This window comes from Epinephelus moara, chromosome 24 (genome assembly GCF_006386435.1).
Source record: "Epinephelus moara isolate mb chromosome 24, YSFRI_EMoa_1.0, whole genome shotgun sequence".
NCBI lineage: Eukaryota > Metazoa > Chordata > Actinopteri > Perciformes > Serranidae > Epinephelus > Epinephelus moara.
Window position 1 is genome coordinate 14129161 of NC_065529.1, and position 10509 is coordinate 14139669.

The 10509-nt window shown below is 41.3% G+C and overlaps 1 long non-coding RNA gene across 1 annotated transcript; it reads right to left on the reverse strand.

The window, feature by feature from the left end:
- Positions 1 to 773: 773 nt before the first annotated feature.
- LOC126386318 (uncharacterized) lies at positions 774 to 1771 on the reverse strand. The gene is made up of 3 exons (XR_007569486.1): positions 1423 to 1771; positions 1214 to 1342; positions 774 to 1125 (listed from the first exon to the last, which is right to left on the reverse strand). It is a non-coding gene; the product is annotated as an uncharacterized LOC126386318 (long non-coding RNA).
- Positions 1772 to 10509: the final 8738 nt, after the last annotated feature.

Sequence of the window (10509 nt, forward strand, 5' to 3'; positions counted from 1 at the left end):
ACAGCACTTCTGTTTCAGATTCTAGGTCAGTTTCAGATGAATTTGGCATGTATATGGTGCTGTGTTTGGTTCACAACTGCAATAAAAATGTTCTAAATTCACACCAGCTCTGATGTGCAACTCGGACTGGCTCTTGTGTTTCACAGTATTTAAAGTCATCTGCCATGCCAAGATGGAGAAAAAAAGCATGATTATTCAAAGCAATTACCATATGGAGCTATATTTGTGTCTTCATTACATGCGAGAAAATAAATGATATGAGAGGCAAAAAAATGTTTGAGAGAAAAAGTTTTCACACTGATAGCAAAAAATAATAATATTTGAGACTAAAAAAAGTTTTGAGAGAAAGTATTTTGTCATAGAATATATATAAAAAAATTATTTGAGATTTAAAAAATTATTTCCAAGAAAAAGAACTCTCAAAAAACTTTTTTTTTTTACTCTCAAATATTATTTTTTGCTATCAGCGTGAAAACATTTTCTCTCTCAAAAAAAAAAATGTTTCTCTCAAAACATTTTTCTTTGCTCTCGTGTCAGGATTTTGCTTTCGCTGTGAAAATAATGTCATGGGCAGGGCCACGTTCCTATTGGCCAGTCTCAATCGAATTGACAGCTAGGTGAGGATCATCTTGGGAGTCGAATTCAACTGAATCATTCATCCACCATGGTGGATTCACCAGCATAGATGCGCTGCGTTATTTGGGAGCGGATATGCATACATTAACGTTATGCATGTGTGGCCAAATGGAGAGGAGAGGGAAATGAACCGACAAGCCACCTGTGGAATTGCACCCCAGGGAATACACTCAAACCTGTAGACTACTCTTAACAACAGAAGGTCACACAGATTCGTACACTGGCAAATATAGGGACAGGAGACGGACTTCCAAATATAACACAGAGGTCCAAAGCCGCATGAATGCACAGCCGCGTTACAGTGTGCTTTGATTGGTCTGTGGAAAACCAGCAGAACAGCAGTGGAAAACGGAGCGGCCGCACCGGGGCTGGAGGCCGTGGATAACCGTCCTTCAGGATGCCCAGCTGACGGCCCACGTCACCGGGCTGCGGAGTGCAGCCCCACACAGTGCGCAGAGGAGGAGAAGAAGCCACAAGCTGTGGCCTCAGCTACAGCAGGACAGAGAGCAGGACAACCTGTTAACATAAAGTTAACAGAACTAGCAGAAGTAGAAATAAAAAAACAGAGCGAGCTTACCGGAGCGAAGGGAGCTTAACGCACAGCGCACAGCTCAAACCCAGTCACCGTCTCGCAGTGAGGAAGAGCAGACACCACGCTTTTCAAAGTCCCCTCCGAAGCTGCACACAACAGGAACGGCCAACGCCGCTGTAAAGCGAAGAGTCACGGCAGCTGTGACACCATAATACGCTTTAACAGTACACAAACATTGCAGCACCCATGCCTACCTTATGAGTCCCAAGTTTGGGTACAGAAACCGGAGCACGACACACACAAAGCACGCCAACCGGAGCACGCCACACACAGCCCTCGCCAGGTAAACGCCAGGTAGAAGTGAGCGCGCCCGTGAGGGGAAGACCAAATAACGCAGGTGCCACCACTGCGCAATTAGGCTCCGACAACTGGAAATTAGGCCCAGCTGATGCCAATTAAGGGCGGAGGTGTAGCAGCGCTCACCCTGCCACACATGGAATGTTGGAAGAGAAAAGCACCGTAGTAAAGTAACGTTAATGGGATAACCTAGCTAGATGTAAAGTTAACACTAGCTGGCTAGTGCAGTTAATAACACAATCTCGGTAAAATAACGTTAGGTGAGAAAAGGGATTCATTATAGGAATGATTTTGATAACCAACTTGCTCAGCTAGCTACCCATCAATTGTGTGTGTCACCATCTTACCCAAACATTGGAGTCTCCACTCCCAAATAACACAGCACATCTATGCCGGTGAATCCACCATGGTGGATGAATGATTCAGTAGGAATAGGAACGTGGCCCTGCCCATGACATTATTTTCACAGTGAGAGCAAAATCCTGACACGGGAGCAAAGACTTAGGTTTTGAGAGAGAGAAGAAAAATGTTTTGAGAGAAACAATTTTTTTTTGAGAGAAAATGTTTTCACACTGATAGAAAAAAAATAATATTTGAGAGTAAAAAAAAGTTTTTTGAGAGAGTTTTTTTCTTGGAAATCATTTTTTAAATCTCAAATTATTATTTTTTTATATTCTATGACAAAATACTTTCTCTCAAAACTTTTTTTAGTCTCAAATATTATTATTTTTTGCTATCAGTGTGAAAACTTTTTCTCAAATATTTTTTTTTCTCTCATATCATTTATTTTCTCTCATGTAATAAAGACACAAATATAGCTCCATATTACCATAGCATAACCCTCCAGTAGTGTTAATTTATCCAGGAGACTTTTCTATGCTGAGGAACATTGAAAATATCATGGTGAAAAATTCCATGAACATCTGCCTTTTCAACACCTGTGGTAATCTATAGTATCTACCTCAGCCCAAGGCCAGATGCAGTGTCATCGACATGAGCAACAGGTGTTCCGCAGGATTTCAACCAGCTCCTGAGAAAAAGGGCAGGATTTATAATACACCTCCTGTCTCCAGGCAAAAGATCAAGCACTGCAGCTTTTAAAGGGGTCTGCTTGAACACATCTGCAGTCGTGGTGAGATTTTATCACACAGATTTGTGGTGTTACTTGGAAGAATCTGCTCTGGACACTTAATCTCATAACAATGTGGTCGGCCTCTCAGCAAAATAAACAGTTTTCAAACCAAAGCCACAATCAGCCAGGCACTGCAGGGAAAACTCGTGGGAATTGCAGGAAATAAGAGATCCCCTACTCAAAAAATGCTTTATAATGTAAATGCCACAATGTATTGTATTATTATGTAATATTCCCAGTGCTCACACACAGACACATATACATGTGGATTCACAGGCTCCTTAGCTCTCTCTGTGGAATTACTCAAAAAAGAATGTTTTTGATGTGGGTGTAAGATCGAGATCAGGGAGGCCACATTGAAGCTGTGTTGTCTTAAAGCACCAGACAAAAGTCTAAACAACAGCTCAAGTCATTTTTCTTTAAGTCTGCACTCCTTATAACTGAATACTGTAAGATGTTTAAAACAAATGTCATATATCACAAAAATGCAAAGGTGTGTTATATAAACTGAACACCGAAAATGTTGCAAAGGAAATGGGATTTGTACTCATTCAAAATAACAAAAGAATGAGCTAAAATAAACAAATACCAGCTGTGATATTTAAAGGTATACTTTGGAGATTTTCAACAAGCTTTGTATCACAATGTGGGCAGTATGTGGGCAATGCACTGAAGTCTTGGTTTACGCATTTGTTACATCCTGTACTGACTACTGTAACACAGTTCTCTCTGGCCTTTCCACCAAACTCATTAACCCTCATCCAACAAAACTGGCTCCCTGTTCAGTGCCCCATTGACTACAAACACCTTCTGCTCACCATCAAAGCCCTCCACAACCCAGCCCCCACTTACCTCCCTGATCAACTCCAGGAGTACACCCCCCTCCCCCTCCTGCTCCCTGCGCTCTTCCTCTGCTGGTCTCCCGACAATTCCCATGTCATGCCTCAGCACCATGGGTGCCAGGGCTTTCAGCTGCACTGCCCTCAGGCTCTGGAACTCCCTATCTTCAAACGTTCAATAGTCTGACAGCACAACATCCTTCAAATCCCATCCCAAAACCCACCAGTTCAAACTGGCTTAATGCACTCTAACACTGACTGTATCAAGAGAGAGACCCGCCCTTCTTTCTGACTTTCTTTCTTTCTCTCTCTCTCTCTCTCTCTCTCTCTCTCTCTCTCTCTCTCTCTCTTTCTCTACTGTTTACTGTTACTGTATTGCCTTTTTTCAATTAAAATACCTTCAGAAACATATTTTAGTGCAGTTTGGCTGTAATATGAGAATTTGTGAACTGGAAGCTGGCGCCATACTGTTTCCTGCATTGTGAAAATGGAGACCACTGAAAATACTGAGATCAAATGGGTAACTAGGCAGCGTTGATCAAATGTGAACCAAGATTCTGTTACTGCATTGCTCATTTCTCACCTAAAATGTTTTCAGAAACATGTCAGCTTACTGTTTAACTGTAATTCAAGATCGTTTGTTAGCAGTTGGCAGACATATTGTTTTCTGTGGAAAAAAGAGCCAAACTCGCATTATATATCACCCACCAGTGGGGGTGCTTCTTGGTCCAGTTTGGTGCAGTTTATGCTGGTAGTTGTAGGTTTTGAGCAAAAACAAATGCCGCAGCCCAGTGGCACAGTTTTCTCTGGTCATATAGCAGCAATTTTAAAAGTATTTGCGTCTTTCCACTGCATTGACAGCCCAGTTTTAAGAAAAAAAAAATCTTTCCAGTAGTGAAAGTTGCAATGTGGGTTCACACAAATTTAACCAACCCTTTTGAACAACCCTCCAATGGTAAACTTGTGTATGCTAAACAATAGTCACTTAAATTTTAATGACTAATCTGGTTTCCAGGGTTTATATACTTTTCTCCTAAAGCTGACTCACTCAGAGGCTGTTTCCTGCTCTGTTCTCTGGCTTTCTTGGGTGTGAGGATTACACAACACACACAGAGTCTTTCAGTCCAAAACCTGGCTCAGCTGTTTCAGATGTAGCTGAGTAAGTGCTCATTTTCCACTTTTCACCTTAGGCAGTCTGAAGCTGATAGAGATGGGGAAGGGATTATTTCAAAAACTGAGACCTCTTTGTCCTCTCTGCTCTATGAGATGGTATCTGCTGGGACGTCCACATGCAGAGAGAGCCACTATTCATCACAGACAAGCGGAAAGTCATGTCAGGGTCGTGGTTCAACGCCATCCTGCTGTCTTATGAATAATTTTGGAAAATAAAATCTATGTAAAATAGTTGATCTATAAAAGAAATATGAACTAGAAAATAGTTAAACAAATGCAGTGTCTCTTATTTATACATTGTGTGTATGTGTGTGTGAGTAGAAATAGAAAACAAGAGTTTGAGGTTCAAAATCCAGGTGATTTTCTTTACACATTTGAAATGAATTACAACATGTTAACGAGACCATTTCAGAGCTGTTGAAAGGCGTACTTTGCCTCCTGTGCTGGATGCTAGGATCTTCTGTTTCCAGTCTTTATGCTAAAAGCTAGGCCAAACACATCCTGAATCCATTCTCACTCAGAAATGAAATTATATATTGTAATATTTTTCAAACATGTCCCCATCTGTAGGTTTGATTCCATCTTATGGGCTTTTGCTGCATCCCCTCTGTGTCTCCCACTTTCACTCTAGAGCTTTCCTGTTCAATAAAGGCAACATGCCAAAACAAAAAATGTTTAACAAAGGCAGCAAGCAAACTTATTTATCAAAAATGTTGGAGTATTTCCATAAGGATGATTCTTTGTAGCGACCTGTGACAACACATGTTTGAAATAATAAAAACTGACAATATCCAGCAGTAAAAGTAGCCTACAGGTTGTAAGAGAAGTTTCAGTTTGATTTATTTACAATTTTCTCCAAAGGTAAATTTCCCACAGTGCAAACAGTCTCCTGAACCTTCAGGATAGACTTTGGTGCTCCTTGTTCAGATGAAATACTGTGATTCTGATGTGAACTTTGTCACATTCATGGCTAGATTCCCAGAGTCTCTATTTCCTGTCAGCCATCACAGACTATACTCACTTGTTCATTTTACAATATGAAACAGACAGGTCAGACTGCGGTCACATGGCAACTGATGAGGGATTTTTTAAAGTTCAGATCTGTGTCACACAGAAGGAAAAAATAGATCTGAGACACCTACAGCTAGAACTTTTGACATATGGTGGGAATGACTGGATGCCATTAAAATTATATAGGCATCTGCAAATATGGAAACAATAGGGCTGTGTGAATAAATGTCACCTTACTTCCTATTACCCTCAGGTCTGTTTTAAGTCTCCAAGGCAGTGACTTTAATTGGAAACATTTCCCGAGGCTGACTAGTGTGTGTACACAGGGATGAACGGGAAATTGAAAAAAGAACATTTTAATGATCTAACTCTTGACTACAGAGACACAACAGCAGGAATCTCTGTGTGAAATCTCATAAAATTCAAATACACATATGTCAGTATTAATTATGTTGATGGCCAAACACATGTTGTTCAGCCCAGTCACATGAGCCTTCGTGTCCCTGATCTGTTCTTTTGCTGGTATCCAATTTCCGTTAGTTCTTAATACAATGACCTCTACAAACGTAAACTTTTTAACTGTGAGCAGGTTTTTACTCAGGGAGGATCTCATTTTTTGAGATCCAGCTTAACCATAAATGGAACTTATATAAACTTGCATGTCTTTATGTCATGCAGTGCCCCCAAACAGAAATGGTCATGGCAGATGTTGGACATCTGTTCATTTTTCAGTCATGTCCCCATTTAAAGGAGCTGAATGGGACATTCAAAGCATATCCTGCATATCAGACTGTTCTCGTTCAGTGTTCATACATGTTTCTTACAAATAGTAATGCATCAAAATTTGTACATATCCATCCTAATGGTAAGCCAATTATTTGTGCATAGCCCGCATATTTTGGAAGGCAGTGATCACATGACCAATGCGCTGATGGGAGTAAAGAAGGAAGTGAGCGGCCTCCTTTGGTGGCAGTTTGGGGCAGTGGATGAGTCACACTACACAGGACTTTAACCAGGAGACCTGTGTACAGAACTGTGTAAACTTTGAATTATTTTAAGGCATGTAACATTATGTTGAGGCTGTAACGTCATTCGAAAGTTGTCAAAATCTGGCACTTGGGCAGTGACTTGCAGTGTCAGACACTGACGAAAAATCCTTTAATGTCGGCATTATAGCCGGTCACCGTTATAATTTAACGGCACTTGGCGGCATCAGGGAGCAACGCGGCGGGACAAGAACGCAAGTTAAGACGGCAAAAGTCCAAGTAGGGCAGGTGGGAGCAGTGGTGGATGGGTCCAACAAACACCAACTTTCACCTAGGAGAGCGGCATTCGGGTCTGGTAAGATTATAAAGCCAAACCCTGTTCTTTTTTCGTAAACCTATCCACATAGATTGATTAGGTTCATTTTGTCTTCTTTTTAGAATTGTTCAATATTTTCTTATCTTCAGACAAAAAAGTGTAGGAGATGTTTCTTTTACCCGCTTGACAGTTTCGACTGTGACTCCAGTCTTCCTCAGAAGTGTCATCCAACATGTTGCTGACGTGTCATTTATCAGCTGGCCAGCCACACCCCCCGCCATTGGATGGTCTCTGGAGGAGGGAATCCCAGGTGTGTGTACACCCCCTCGTCCCGGCTGATGGTGCCGCTCACCCGCTTCCTGATTTCGATTGCCTCTTAACACAGCCCGACAGATTCTGATGGGTCTGTTGGGCCGGCCAGCTGATAAATGACACGTCAGCAAAACGTCGGATGACACTTCTGAGGGAGACTGGAGTCACAGTTGAAACTGTCAAGCGGGTAAAATAAACATCTCCTACACTTTTTTGTCTAAATATAAGAAAATATTGAACAAACCTAACCACATGTTTTTGGTGCTGGATGTGGAAAGTCCATGACCAAATGTCGATATGTGACGAGGTCTGAGTGAGAATGTGTTGAGAATACATTGATGTAATTCAGAGTCTGGGGCAGGATTGTCTGCACATGGTTCTCAACATGGAGGTAGCTAAGCTGGCAAGCAGCGTAAAAGTGCTAACTGCATAAACAGCCCCAACAACAGCAACAGTGCTTACCGAGCTAACATTGTTGGGCGTGAGGCTTCCATGATAATGTTATGAGTGGTAACTGCCTTACGAGTGAAGAATAGTGAAGAGCAGCTACGATTAGCAATCATATCACACACATTTACAACATGGACACACGGTCAGAACTGGTCAGACCGTCTACTACAACAACCCACAGAGAAGCTCAGATTACAACACATAGAGGTAGCATGACTTCATTCTCTGCTCCGGACAGCAGTACTCCACTTTAAGTTTACATAGCAAGTGGTTTGCTGCTATACTTGCCTGATAGCAAACTAAGAAATGGAAAGTGAAATTACTCTGCTAACATTTGGCTTTTCACAGCTTACACATTTTTCCTAATTTTTATTCCATCTATCTCTAAGAGATGTCACTATGCAGGCAGAGGCAAATGAGACACTGCCTAAGCTCTTGGTAGTAGCAGAGGAAAAGGCCCAGACAGCCTACGACAAGACAGGATTAAAGCACAGACCTCCATGTCTTCTGTGATAGAAAATCCAGATGTGACATTTTGTGTTGATCAGTTCACATGCGGCTCATTTCCTAAGGAAGGTCCGGTTTAAAAATCTATGCGAACAGTCAGATAAAAATAATGATTCTCATTCCCTGGTGTGCCTAACATCACCAACAAGTCAGTTATGAAATATGTGTTTCTAAGCTGCTTATACATTATGTTAAGAACATACAGTAATGTGAGTTTTTCCAGGTGAAGCATTTTGTGTGGACAGCTTAAATCCCTCAACAGCTGCTTCCAGTCATCACCCATTGCTTTGATGGAAATTGTTTGTCCAGCCAAAAACAACAGCACTGACAGATGATGGAAGAGGCTCATCGTACTGTATACGTTATGTAACTGCAAACCCGCAAATGACAGTTGGTTCAGCATTAGCTGGGGTCCAACAGGATATTATCCAATGTGTAATGAGTATAAATGCCTTTTTCCAAAGAATTTACTGAATAAGCAAAACTTCTTAAATGCATCAAGGGTTGTCTTTATGAGAACAACCATAAAATAACTGTACTGTATAAGACTACACAATGACCAAAGTCAGGCAATCTTATCAAAGAACTAGAGCACTCGGAGAGGGCAGACCTCCGCCAAGCAGCTCGGATTTCCCGCCATTGTATTATTTTATCCACTTCGCTTCAACTGATCACCACCAAAATTTTACCATCTGTTCCTTGTCCCATTATCAACCTTTCCTGAAAATTTCATCAAATTCCGTTCAGAATTTTTAGAGTTATTTTGCAGACAAACAGACAAACAGAGCAACGCTGGTGAAAACATAACCTCCTTGGCGGAGGTAATAACATTTCTAAGAATCAGACAGAACACCACGTACCAGCTTTAAGCTCGTTATAGTTTTTAATATAGCAATAATTGGAAACACAACTTGGTCCGTACTGAAAAATAATTGTGGTTAAATTCCCAGCACGAGCTTCCTGAAGAGCATCGCATCTGTGTTTGTACCATAGCAACAAACAATCCCACTTTTATTATATCTTCAAAAGCAGCATTCATACCAAGTCTTATTAGAAGTTGAAAACATAATGAAAAGGATCAAGGATTCTCAACTTGATTAAATTTGATCCAGGACTGTCTCTAGCATTTTTCCCAGGTGGCTTAACATGTTGTATGGTTTTAGATGTTCCTCACTGAATATCAGGAATATCAGGATCATTGTTACTCTGACATCTCTGCTATGTCATTAAAACTGCTTGTGGGCAAAGTGGGCACTTGAGAATTTATGAGGAACATTCTTGAGGGTGGTGATACTAACAGAAAATGAGACTGCCTCTGCCATTCCGAACACAACAGCAAACCTCTCACCAGACAGAACGTTGAGAGTGAACAATTCTGCAAAGTCGTGGATTATGTTAACATGCAATGTTTTTTTTGGGTTTTTTTAATGTCCATTGCAAAAATATTGGGCAGCACAGTGGTGCAGTGGTTAGAAGTGTCTCCTCACAGCAAGGGGGTTCCTGATTGAAACCTGGAGTCGGGGAACCCGTCTGTGTTTGCATGTTCTCCCCGTGTCAGCATGGGTTTTCTCTGGGTACTCCCGCTTCCTCCCACAGTCCAAAGACATGCAGGTTAATTGGTAACTCTAAATTGGCCGTAGGTGTGAATGTGAGTGTGAATGGTTGTCTGCCCCCCCACCCCCCCAACAGGATAAGTGGTTACGGGAAATGAATGAATGCCAAAATGTGTAAAATAATTTATTTCTTCAACATCTGCACATGCCAACCACAGTATGGCTAATATTATGGTTATGATTCTGATTAAGATTAGGCAACCAAACACTTGGTTAAAGGGACAGTCACCCCCAAATCAAATGAACATATTTTTCCTCTTACCTGTAAGTGCAATTTATCAGTCTAGATTGTTTTGGTGTCAGCTGCTGAGTGTTAAGGATACTGGTTGTAGAGATGTCTGCTTTCTCTCCAATATAATGGGACTAGATGGCACTCAGCTTGTGGTGCTCAAAGTGCCAAATAAATAAATAAGAAACTCAACAGCAATGTCTCTTTCCAGAAATCATCACTGTGATACTCAAGATAATCCACAGACCTTGGTGTGAGCAGTCAAATGTAGGAACTATTGCTCATGATAGTGCTAGGTGTAAACATTAATGGTGTCATCCTTGGCTGTAATGTTAGCTAGCTCAGTGGTGCTAGGTGAGCTAGCATTAGATTCATGTTTCCTTCTGCACCGTGATGCGGTTGGTGGGTGGGTGACC